The 12,620-nt window shown below is 47.2% G+C and overlaps 1 protein-coding gene across 2 annotated transcripts in view; it reads left to right on the forward strand.

Annotated features, from left to right (window-relative positions):
- The first annotated feature begins 5,655 nt into the window (after positions 1–5,655).
- The window catches only part of MAP3K13 (mitogen-activated protein kinase kinase kinase 13), an 80,499-nt gene continuing 73,534 nt past the window's right edge, over positions 5,656–12,620 (forward strand). Inside the window, exon 1 of one of the 2 annotated variants that reach the window (XM_064517062.1) lies at positions 5,656–5,727. The gene's annotated coding sequence lies outside the window, so the exon portion shown is untranslated. Of the gene's footprint in view, positions 5,728–8,829; positions 8,902–12,620 lie in introns of those variants that run through there. The other variant, XM_064517063.1, reaches the window with a different exon arrangement.

Below are 12,620 nucleotides of genomic sequence, written 5' to 3' on the forward strand. Positions count from 1 at the left end.
CAGGATTTTTAGTTAGTACAGAAAAGCTCATATATCCATTGGACTAAAATGTAATTTAAGGGAAAGAAGAGGTTCCTCAGAGGAAAGACTCCTGGATGTTGAAGAACTGGCTACATTTCTATGCATCTGTTGGCGTCTGGTTGTCCTGTTACATGACCATCCCTGGCGCAGGTGGTCAGGAACCAGTACCAAAGACATGAAGAGGATGCTACAAAAACATCTGCTTATAGAGCTGGGTAAGAGGCAAGTCAGGGCCAGCCCACAGATCGCGGTGAATCACAAAGTGAGCTCCACGGAGACACCAACTAGCAACCACACGTGCTTCTCCCAGTGATGGGTATGTAAGGAGGCCTCTCCTTTTCCGGAGCTGCCGAGGTGTCAGCTTAGCTTATTGGGTGGGCTGTAGTTTATCCTAATGAGCTTGAACTTCTCTGCTTGATATGTTTTTATATTTCTTGGCCTTTAAAAGTCACCCACTGGGCAGAATGGCTGCAGCTGCTTCAACAGATCTGGAACAGGTATTGATAATTTTAGAACTAGTTTTATGTGTATGGAAAGGTCTGTGCTAATACACAGCCTTCACTCACAGCAACTACTGCCTTCCTTATTTTACTGCTATTGTGGTGGACCGCTAGAACTCTCCTGTAATTTGTTAAACCATGTAAATTTAAAAGTCTGTCTTTGTTTTTTATAGGAGGGATAATACTCTGCAATCTGCATGTAAAACAGTGTATTTTGGGCATGTACAAAACTATACCTTGGAGTTGTGCGGGCTAACTGATCTGCTGTTTTTTTCATTAACCAGAAGAAAACCAAAGATCACTTTGCTGAGTTGTACTTTCCGTTTATAATTTACAGGTCTATTTTAGTTGTCTTTTAATAACATAACTGCTAGAGAAGTGTCAAAGCAGGAGACCCTTCTGGGCATGAATCCACACAAAAGAATTAATTCTCAGGGGGAAAAAAAAAAAGCTCACTGAGTTTACAGATTGATGAAAAGGTTCCAGTAAATAAGGCTTATTGTTACGCGCTTTGTGTTTGTCTTCTTTTTTTCTTGAAGATGAATAGGATTTGGTAATAAGAGGTGGAAGTGCATTTCCGCTAAATGCACAACAACTAAGGCTTAGGCAACAGCTTGTGTACGTATCAAATGCTTCTACTTCCAAGGCTCTTCTGTGCGGAGCAAGGCTCTGCCCTCCAGACTGGCTGGCAGTTTGACAAAAAAGCCCTTGATGACTATAAGACCAGGGGACGGGGCGGCAGCCTTCTCAGCCCTAGGCTCGCCAGAAGACAAGACATCTTGCTGTAGGAAGAGAAATATAGCTCAAACTGCATGTCTAAAATTGCTCATATGCTCATCCTTTGCTAGAGGACAGCCTTGCTCTGTTCTGTTTCTGGGATATTGGATGCCATTTCAGGAGTAAACTATGATTATGGAAGAAGCTTAAGCCTGTGTAAAAGCCTGAGTAACCAAACGCTTTCTTTCAGCATGAAGAATCAGAGAGCAAGATAGTTTGTGGATATTCCTCGGAGGGTTGTTAACTTTGTCATCCCTTTGATTACTGGTCTTTTGGTTAAGTAGTACCGGAGAATGCTCAGAAAATATACTGGGTGCCCGTTCCAGTTCTGTAGTAATGAAAGGTTTCTTAAGAGCAGAATATCAAATCCATACACCATTACTGGAAATGGAAATGAGGGATTTTTTTCACCAAAGGGTAGATTTAAATGAATATGCACTTTGTGCTGTGGGTAAAATAAAAAGAACAAGTCAAGTCCCCTACAACCTCCTGAGATCATCCGCCTTGTTCCAGAAGTACTGAATGGCACACACAGATGCTGTACAAGGGGCTCAGGACAATCTTTCTTCCAGATGATCATTGATCAGAGGTACTTCAAAAGATGTGGCTTCATTTTGCTGTAACCTTATTCACATCGAACAGGAATTCCTGAGAAATGATTATTAGACTAGTTGAACAAAACATGTCCATTTCTGACCCTAGAGGCATCTGAAAAGGAGTGTCTGCAGTGATGCTGTTCCAGCTGTAAGAATAGTGTACTTCCACTGAAACTCCTTCCTAGGAATAGGAAAGGTCCAGCTAGCTGCATCATAAAATCTGAACTGAGGTTTTGTGGTAAACCTGTGGTCACACTCCTGAGAAGGGTAAGAGCTCCAAAAACTCATTCTTTTCTGACAGCAACTGGTCTAAACATCAGGCTTGAGTTACACGCTGCTGTTGAAATGGCTCAGAGGGCCTGCTAAATTCACCAATAGCTGTTTTCTGCTTTCCTTTTTACAGCTAAAACTTTATCATTTTGAGGGGCTTTTTTTTTAACTGCTTGGTGTAAAAAGAGCTGTTGATCTTCTCACCCCTATGATCTTTATCTAGTGCACAGTTCTCTGCTCCTGGCTAATACCTTCATCTATGGTAAAAATATCACTGGTAAGCAGCTGTTCATAAAAGAGTTTTCAGAGTCCTGTGGTTGTGTACATTCTTATGTGACCTCCTTTGCTAAGCGTACCATCCTTTTCTAAACTCGCTCCAAAACCAGCCTTGCGGATCCTCAGTGAGTTGGAGGAGTTCATTGCCTTGGGGCTAATAGATGTGTAATTCTTTGAAAGGCATGGCCAGAGCTCTGTAAGTGTGGTACCAATATTGTGGGCTGTAAAATATCGTCCCAGCTTAGAGTTTAAAATTCCGCTGGAGAGCCTCAGTTGTAGAGTGCTCTTCAGTTGAGAAGGTGGTTTCAGCAAAAAAAGCTGCTAGATGGGATAAGAACTTGTTTAAAAACTCTTCATCCGGACTGGACATGCTGTTTTCCCTTCAGCAAAAAGGGGTTTAAAAGTCTGTGAAACTTTGCCTCCTGTTCTGTCTTCTAGACCGAAGCCTGGGCATATTTAAATGCAGTATTTGTCACTGTTAATATTTACTTAAAGCCACGGCTGTAGGTAGAGAACAGTTGCATATCCAGTAAGTCACTACTACTGTGCACCCTCTTCTGAGCAAGCTCTTCATTTTCTTTTAAAATGCATTTATGCAGGTGTGGGAAGCACAGTGACACAGCTTTCAGGCCAGGATAACTTGCCTCATTGAGGCTTCACTCCATTCTTTGGCTTTCTGAAACCAAGTTACCCTGCCAAAACCCCCTACTACATCAGGTCTGTAAGATATATATATATATATATATATGTATGTATTTTTAACAGCAAGGCCTGCAATGACAAAACCACCGATACCTTTGCACATATAAGCTGCCTAACATATTTGTTAGCAGTGTACAAAAGCACAAAGGTGTTTTACACAGGCATTTACACCTTTCCATTGCGTGGGTCCCCTCGATCCCTTCTTGCTCAAGGAGAACAGAGCCAGGTAGCACCTGACACGACTACAGACACCGGGGCTGTCGGTGCATTGTTTTGACGAAGGCCTGGGGCAACGCAAAGAGATGTCAAGGCAGAAACAGTGGTAAGTGATGGCTTTAATTTACTGCCTGTAGCCTTCTTCCTTTCACGGGTTTGCACCACTTGACAGGCTTCGCTGAGGAGGGTTTCCTTGGGGCCGAGTGATGGCCAAACCAGCCTGGTGTCCTGGGAGTGGTGCGGGAAGCAATGTCTGTCCCGTATGTCCTGGGCCTGTCACGGACATGTGTGCTGGCTCCTGGCAGCTCCGAAGGCTTCTGGGGCAGGGAACGCAGCCGCAGGCATGTTGTAACCGCCGAGTGCCACTGACGCCCCGGCTCACCGGAGGGGTCTGCGCTCCTGAAAACCTCCTGGCCTCCAGGGCTGGGTGAAGAAGAGGCATCATGCTGTGAAAGGAGTCACGAGTGACACCGGTGCCCTCCTGCCGTTCGGGGCCCTGAGCCCCAGGATCTGAGACCCGCTGAGCGCCAGGCAGCTGCCCAGCTGCAGGGGCTGCCCCTCGGCCCGGCAGCTCTCCCCTCGTACTAGTGGTGACCATCAGCATCTATTTCCCTCTGTACAACTCTGTGCACAGCAGCCATTCTCAGATCTAAATTGCCTTATAAGAAAAAGCATCATTTCAAATTAAAGATTTTAAGTTCTCCCTGCCAGGATAAGAGATCTGTCAGTTATTTTTAATAGTCCCACGTCCATTACTTTTGTGATTTTTAAATTGCTCTATTTGCATGGTTTCAAAGCAACACCTCCTGGAAAGCCGTGGTATTGCTGTGCAAGCAGAGGCAGCCGCCTGTTGGCTAGGACAGAAAAGCAAGGTAGCCAAGTGCTCTTAGCATGCACAGTGTGCTTGGCATGACCATTACAACTTCCCCTGGGGGAAGAAATAAAACTGGGGGGCATGTTGCAGGTTTTTTTTTTTTGTAATATGAGCAAATATAAGCACTTACTGCTGTCACACACACATGATCGCTTTTTTGGTTTGTTTACACTGCGCTTGCTAGTTTACACTGGACAACGTCACAAACAGCAATATAGGACTTTATCCAGAAATCAATGAAATCAATGGATAACAGCTGCTTACTGCCATCGCCATATTGTGTAAAATGGACATCAGTGTTTATCTGTGGCTTCTTATCCTACTCTTATCTCTGTCCCAGTGCAAAACTGATGGACGGAAAGTGTGGATGTTTCAGAAAAGTTTATTAAATGTTCAAAGTATCATATTCCCTTAATGCTGAAGAAGTGCTACTATCTTTACAAACAAACATGCTACATGAGACGTGGAAGCAGCACAAAAACCTGATGAACTGGATTACAGTGCCCTTATTCACGGTATCTACAACTGGGTTAAGGTACTATTTTACTGTAAGGATTAACATCAGCATGAAACTGTACAACTAATAATTTCAGGTATATAGGAATCAGGCGTGAAGAAAGCCAGGCAATTCAGGCAGAAAACCGAGATATGTTTGGTATGTATGAACTTGTGTGTTCATACACTTATTATGAATAAAAGCAACACGGGTAATTGTAGAGGGCCATTTCTAGAAGGAGACAGTAAAACTGTCAAAAATGATGATACAAAGATGCAAGGAATCAGTAAATCTTTCTGCTCTCCGTTCCAGGCTGCTGGGTGATTTGCTGATGTACCACTAATGAGGCTCTTCTCTGTCCTGCAGTAAAGTACGATGCTGAGAGCATCCTTCAGAGCTGGACATCTTCACATGCAGTTTGGCCATGTAAATTTTATCCTAACATTTTGAAATAACTGCCTGAAAAATTATCTGTTGGGGCCGGTATCATCCAGTCTTTGAGAACAGGGACGTTGAGGTTACAGAAAAATCAGCGTGCAGGCGAAGTGCGCCACAGTGGGATGTCGGCTCCCGTGACGCTCTCCGGGGCCCTTCTGTGGGGTAATTCTCACGGACTGGGATGAGGGAGGGGGAGGGAGCTCTGCGGCTTGTGCGCAGCTCAGAGGGCCGTTTACGGCTCCAGCAGTGCACATCAGATAAACAGCAAACTGCGCAAGCTGTTCCCCGCTGAAAACGGACAGGACTGCGGACAGGGCCTGTGCACGGAGCGCCAGCACTGCCGCGGCCCCCCCTCGCAACCGCCGCCGTAACCGCCGCCACCGCCGCCACCGCCGCCGTAACCGCCGCCACCGCCGTAACCGCCGTAACCGCCCCCCGCCGCGGCGGCACTGCGCATGCGCGCCCCCCTCGCCCGTACGGCCCGCCGCGGAAGTGACGTGAGCGGGCGGGGCCGCCGCCGGGGCTGGGGAGGCGCTGCCGGTGCGCGGACGCGGTGCCCAGGTAACGCGGCGGCGCGGCGGACCGGGGGGGGGGGGTGGGGGGAGGCGGCGGCCGCGGGTCCCCTCCCCCTGCCCGGGGAGCCGCCGCCGGGTGCCGCGGCTCGGGGGTGCCGGCGGCCTGCGGCGGATCCGGGGGCGGCGCGGAGCTGCGCGGTGTCGGCGCGCCCCGGTCAGCGCCGGCCCGTGGCGGCCGGGCCCTGCCGCGCAGCCGGGCGCCGCCGCGTCCCGGGGCTCCTGCTGTCCTGCCCGGCGCCGCTGGCTCCCGCCTCACGGAACACCCGGGAGCTGCACGTGCGCCCGGTTGTTGTCTCGCTCCTGGCGCCCCGAGGTGCTGATAGCGCCTGTGAGAAGCTCCTGAGACAGCGGGGCACTGGCGTCGCAGGAGGAAGCGCTCGGGTCAGCCTTCCCCAGACAGACCGAAGCAGTTCGCTTCCCCCTCGAGGCTGGTATCCCGCGTACTCCTGCCTGAGCAAAACACGCCGGAGGCTACGGGCGCCTCAAAACAGCCTGCGCCAGCTCCCGGGGGGTTGTGCCTTGTTCAGCAGGGAGGTGCGTGCGGCACTTCGTGTGCTCCTCCGGTCTGGCGTGAGGTTTGGAAGGCGGGAGGGATGGCTTTCGCTGACGCTGAGCTTGCCCTGCTCGCGCTGTCCCTGGCCTTGCCCGCTGCAGCGAGCAGGGTGATAGCCGCTAAGAAGCGCAGCGCTTAAGCTGTGGGGGAGACAGCACCTTGCCTCAAACTTGCATGCGTTGCCAGCGATTCAGTAGGAATAAATAACACTTGCAAGTGTAGTGCAATAAAAACAAACCCTTAAGAGAAAGTGGATAGGAACCTGCCATCCTCCTTCCCCAGTTGAGCTCTGTGAGAGCATTGCTGCTTGGAACCAGAAAGACCACGTTCTGGCTTCACTTGCAGCTGTTCTTTCCTGCTCTAGTTTTACTAGTTCAGAGGTCGAGTGGCCTTAGCGTCCTGGCCTTGTTCTCAAAGCAGCAGGAAATACTTCCTTCTGCGTTCGCTCTGAGGTGGATTTGATTCCTGATCTGACTGCTCCGAGAAGGCAGTTGAGATGTTAAAGCCCATGTTTTCATGGTAACCATGTTAGTAAGGACGGAATTTCAGGAACATTTATGGTGACGCTGCTGTCCAAAAGGGTGGCCCTGTGCACCTCTTTTCCAGCCGTGTGGTTATATGTTTCCATTGCCTCTTGTGGATGTGTGATCGCCTGGATTCATCCATCAAACTGGCTAGCAACTAGCACGATATAGAAAGCAAGCTTACGGAGCTGCCTGTGTGCCTGTATTAACGCTACGATCTGTAAAAGGGAGAGGCAGGTCCACCCATTTTGGCAGTGTCATAGATGGAAACCAGCGAAGCTGCTTGTGAAAGTGCACCCTGAGGCGGCGGTTCCCTGGTCGGGGGAGCTGGCCTGGTAGGCTGTTTTTTTCTGAAACCGGCAGATCTTGCTCCCCTCCTGCTCCTAGCCAGTGCCGCTAGCTAAAAGCTGTGCAGTACTATCTGTCTCTCTTGTTTTACAATGTGGCTAATTTTCTACCAGTTTATTAGGTTGAATCAGGAGGGGTCTGATGAGCGCTGGAAGTGACACTAGTTAAGTGGCAAAATGCTTGAGCACAGAGGTGTTTTAATTCATTTCACCAGTCTGAAGTGTGCTCTCCAAGTGCTGAGAGAGTGCATCTCTCTGGGAGGATAGACCCAGTTTAGAGTAAACGGATTCACCCTCTCCCCCTTGCTACTTTTCTACAAAACAAATATTTTTATTTTGTTTTCTGAAAGTCTGTTTTCAGGGTGATGACCAACCTGGTAAATATTAACATTAGAATGGAAAGGATTAGGAAAGTAGCACTGTGGAAATCTTAAAAGTTTACCTGTAGCGATTATCGCTAATAACTACATTAGAATCATTAAAACAGATCTTCAGTTTTAGAGAACAAAAGCAGTTGCTAAATGTAAAGATAGGAGTAGCAGCAAAAAAAATCACATTTAAACACAGTGAACAGGTGGATAAAAAGTGGAAACAGATGTGGTCAACAAGAAGTTACTCTCCGTTGCTCAGTTTTGGTCTGAGCTGTATTTTAAAGAGTCGTTTTTGGCATCAGAAAGATCTCTGTCCAGAGAGATAATTAAAATTGAGAATGTTATTGATGACTTATGTCAAAGGCATGCAAAGAATATTTTGGGGTCTAAAGAATTTGCTTAACTTCCCAGAGATTAAGAACAATCTGCATTAAGAAAATCAGTCTTTTGTTTATCGCGCTGTTTTAAAGTCTGTATTAATAAAGCAGTTCATACGTTCTGCTCAGCTATTTAATGGGAAATAAATGCTTCTCACTGTAAGGCCCAGGAGTTTTATATAAAACCTTTGTGACAAAATTTAATAGGTTAATTGTAGTGTTTAAAACACTTTCTCTTGAAAAATGCTGAACTGCCAGAACTTGGTGTGGTCTAGTTTTACATGACTTTTGCACTGATGGCCTCTGCTACTCTCTTGAACCTGTTCTGCAAGGTGCATATCACATTGCTCAGATCCCCTTTTATGGAAGCATTTTCTCTTAGGTCCTTTATTAAGTTTACTAAAACCTAATCTAACTGCTGTCCTTGTAGAATTTATCTATACAGCCTCTCATAAAGCAGATAAATTGTTGTTTGTTATCCTTGGTTAGAAAGGCTAGTGTAAGATTTAATAAATTATTCTATCTGATACTCTAGGCAGGTCTCAAAAGTACAGTGCTTAAGTTAAATATTGACTTGATGTATAGGACTTTGGTCTCACGTAACCCCGCCAAGCATCAGTTGCTGCAGCCAAGGGGAAAGAATTGTGGCAAAGATAACGACAGCTTCAGAATTGCCCCCCTCCGAGTCGAAGGCAGTCCAGCTGTGCACGGAAACGTCTGTCCCAAGCAGCGAGCAATCACAGGGGAGTCGCAGCGGGGGAATGCTTGTATCTGATTAAATGTGGCATTTAAACAGCTCAGGCCTCTGTCTCTTTCCTATTTTTAAAAATTAATTAAAATACCGTGTCAAGGGAAGTGGGAGTTAGAATGTAAAAAATGTTGTTTTTTTTCTTGCAACGCAGTCTTTAGCTACATACGCATAAACTGTCATTTAGCATACTCGTGCCCGGTGGCAGCAATGTCCTTGGCTGCAGCATGATGTGAGGAGGTAATTAAGTTTGTACCTGAAGGAGTGGTAGCAACCCTTCCCTGTCACTCTGTACGTAGCGAAATGGTAGCATTTGGGGTCTCATAGTTGGTGCCAAGTCGGGATGAAGCCTGGTGTTCATTGCTCATCTTGCTCGCGCTTATTTATACTTAAGCATACCTCGAGTGGGAAGAAATTTTGTGTGCAAACTGGCCAGTTATCAATAAAGTCTTGCCTCTGGGACCATTCCTCCCAGTGTAGAAGGCTTTGGGGGTTTTGCACACACATTATAATTTGAAAAAAAAAAAAAAAAACCCAACCCCCCCCAGAAACCCTTTTGTTCTTGCAACTATTTCGCTTTCAAATGTGAACCAAATATAGCTAGTTTCTGCCTGCTCCATGCCTCTTCCTTTGCTGTTTTGGGCTTTCTTGCAGAGTCTAAAACCTGATTGATAAAACTCCTTGAAAGTGGAAGAATTCCTCTGGCACTGACAAGATTAGGTGCATTTCTCTGCAATATGGTGTGTCTCTCTCTTGAATGCTTTGCTATGGGGAGCTCAGCATGTGATGCTGAGAGGAGTTTATTAAATAAAACTTGTTTTTCTCTAGTTAAGAGGCTTTGTACATGGGAGGTGTCCTAGACAGGTCTTATTTGCCAGTGGGAAATAGGATTTTCAAATAGATTGAGAGGTTGTTAGCAAAAATATAGCCAGTCCTGTATGGTGCTTGTGGTGATAGAGTTTCTGCATGTTTCAGTGGTAAAATATTTGAGCTATTTGTACATGAGTGAGGAGGAAATAAGTTATTTTATGTCTTGAGTGAGTTGGTTTACTGTCACAATCTAGTTCCAGGAAGATTTTCTCCTGTATATTATTGAAAGATGGTTGGCTATGTCATGTATCAACTTCTGCACCTCTAAACTGAGGTTTTGTTTGATGGAGGTTACGCTTCGTTTTAGATGTAAGATTGGTTTGTTAAATCCTGCCTTTTAATTTATTCATTTTGGAACCATTTCCCTAAATGTAATAGACATAAATTGTCCCTGGCTCACTGTGGTTATTCTGGACTGTGCTTTTATAGACCTGTCTATGAGGAGCCCGTGGAATAAGTGGTTCAGGTTTTTTTTTAAGTGTTCCTGTCAACTTTTTCCACTTTATGAATTTCAAGTCATGATGTGGTTCATCCACAGGTATGTTTATATTAAAATCCTGGTTTCAAACATGCGTGGTTGCTGAGCATGTCTGAGATCAAGATTTAGACTGGGCTCCAGATGGTGGTCAGGGGATTACTTCGAGAGCTCATTATGGATGTTCTTTGTGTAAGTCTCGGTCTAATTAAATAGTTACATCACAAAGATATATATATGTATATATTTAAATAATGATTCATCAGGTAATTTAGTGAAAAGGGTGTCTTTTTAACTTTTCGATGAAGCTTGTTTTCTGCTGTCCTATCTGGCTCATAACGAGTTGTACCCCAGCACTTACAGGCTATTTTAATGGGCTTTCATTTCCTGACTCCGAAAATGGGATCGGTGTCCTCTTTGAAGTCCCAGTGTCCCTTCTCTGCATGCGTGGCCTGCGTTGCTCCTTGGATCCGTCTGCGGAGGGACTACGCTGCTGTGGTGTGACCTGTGACCAGAGCCCGCCTGTGGTCTGTTCAACCTTAGACTTGGTTGAGTTAGTGTGTGCTGTTTTTGGAGTATCCTGGTGAAAAGGTGGTCAGCCTCGCCTCAAAGCCAAGCCAGTAGGAGTGTAGCAAAGTTCGGTGTCACCGCACAGATCAGCCGTGGGCTGCTGCTGTGTCGGAGAGCAGCCTGTGTCACTGCGGGGAGGTGCTGAGGCCATCCAGCAGCAAGCTGGTGAGAAAACATTCTTCATGTTCCTTTGGTCTAGTGTCGTGGCCAGGAAACATCGAGTTTTTGGAGAATTGTGAGCTGTGGCTGCTCCTTTTTTGGCTTAACACATTTGCTTCATTCATAAAAGAAGGCCACGTGCTCCTGGCGTCTGCGGCTCCGGATCGCTGTGCCACCACGCCTTGCCAGGCTGCGTTGTCAGCGGCTTATTTGGTGCCCAGTGCTGTGGCTGCAATGGTTTTGGCCTTTGCCAGGCACAGGAGGACTTGGTGCCGGAGGGGATGAAAGTCGTCTCTCAGTTATCCCTCTGTATTTCTGGACTGCTTGGGGATCCCCCTGAAGAGCCCGGTTTCCACTGGCGTGGTGTATCCAGCACTGGCTTTCAACCGGCCAAACGTTTATGTATTGGTGGAGGTGAAGAAAACCTAGTGCTGGAGTCGCACGCTGGTGGTGCCGAGGACCTCAGCAGGAGCAGACGGATCTCTGAGTTTTCCTTAGCGTCACCCGCTTCCTTCCTGGTTCCCCCATGACAGCCTGGACACTAAGACCTGCGGTGTTGCTCAGTGGCTTTAGGACCTCCCTTTGGGGATGTTTGAATGCCCTAGTCACAGGGCCGCAGAGACTCCTGTCTTTTTACGCCTTCCCACGTGGAAAAAGGGAGAGCTACAGTGGTCTCATACTTGTCGCAGCAGGAGAAAAACACTTGGCGGAGAGTATAAAGCAGGGTGAAGGGTAAAGCTCTGCTGTTGCCTCAGTACGAAATCTGATTGACTGGTTGCAGCCTGTTCCTCTGTGTTGATGCTTAGTAATCTGCTGGGAATTGCAGGCCGCAGGAGGGGTTTGTTATGCCTCTCTCCGTGAAGGTTACGATTTTATATAGCTGACCAAGAGTACTTTGACCTTCCTGTTCCACTTACAAGCACAGCACTTTTTTATAGGTTCTCTGGATTCCTCAAGGTACAACGTCCTGTGGTTTGGACATGTTCTGCTCTCTGTAACTGGAGGAAGCACTAGCACTGGTTAGGTGCTGTGCTGTGCTCTCACTGTTAGAGACATTTCTCCTGAGCCTGGTGGGGCAGGAGATTGGTCGAAGGTGTTGGCTCTAAGCCAGCAATGCTGTTCTCCTGGTCTGTTACCCGTTGCCCATTCCTCGGGGTTAAGAGCAGCTGGGGGGAGAGAGAGTGAAAACTGTCGAGGGAACTGTTCAGTGCGGTCACGCTCGGGAGCTCGGTAAGATGGCCAGGTAGATGGCCATCTGAAGAGATATCTGTATACAAACATACTAGTGCTCAGAGCCATAGGGAGTGTTTGCAGAGTCATTTGCCGTGTCTAGGGCCATGACATACAAGTCACAACAGATGGAGCCATCGTGATGTCCCTGACAGATGGCAGGTTGGTGCTGGTTTCCCTTTCCCTTTGTCACGAAGCAGTTGATGTGTGGGGCCGGTGCATCAAACGTGCTGGTGAGCTGCCTGCTTTCCCGTGGTTCTGAACGCAGCCGAGATCATTCCCCAGACTCTGTGATTTGGTCAGTGCCATCTTCAGACACCAGGTTACCAAGAAGTTGATCTCTTTGCCTTGATTTCCACCGGGAATTGTCAGTTGTTCAAACTGACTGCAGCGCAGGGTCTTGCAGAACGGGATGCACTGTGTTGCAGGAGGTGATGCTTGTGTATTTTTGTGGATTCCCTCCTGGCCAAGGTGGTTTTGACCTGGAACCTTCTGCTGCTTTTGTGGGAGGCCCATGTGGATGCAGGACTTAGAGGCCCCTAACCTCAGGTTTCTGCGTGTTGCATTGCGTGGGCTGGGTGCTAGGAAATTTTTGACACTTAAAACAGCCTGGTGTTCTCCAATAAGAAACTGTCATCAGTAACAGAAAAGATTT

This window comes from Dromaius novaehollandiae, chromosome 9 (assembly GCF_036370855.1).
Source record: "Dromaius novaehollandiae isolate bDroNov1 chromosome 9, bDroNov1.hap1, whole genome shotgun sequence".
In the NCBI taxonomy this organism is placed as follows: domain Eukaryota; kingdom Metazoa; phylum Chordata; class Aves; order Casuariiformes; family Dromaiidae; genus Dromaius; species Dromaius novaehollandiae.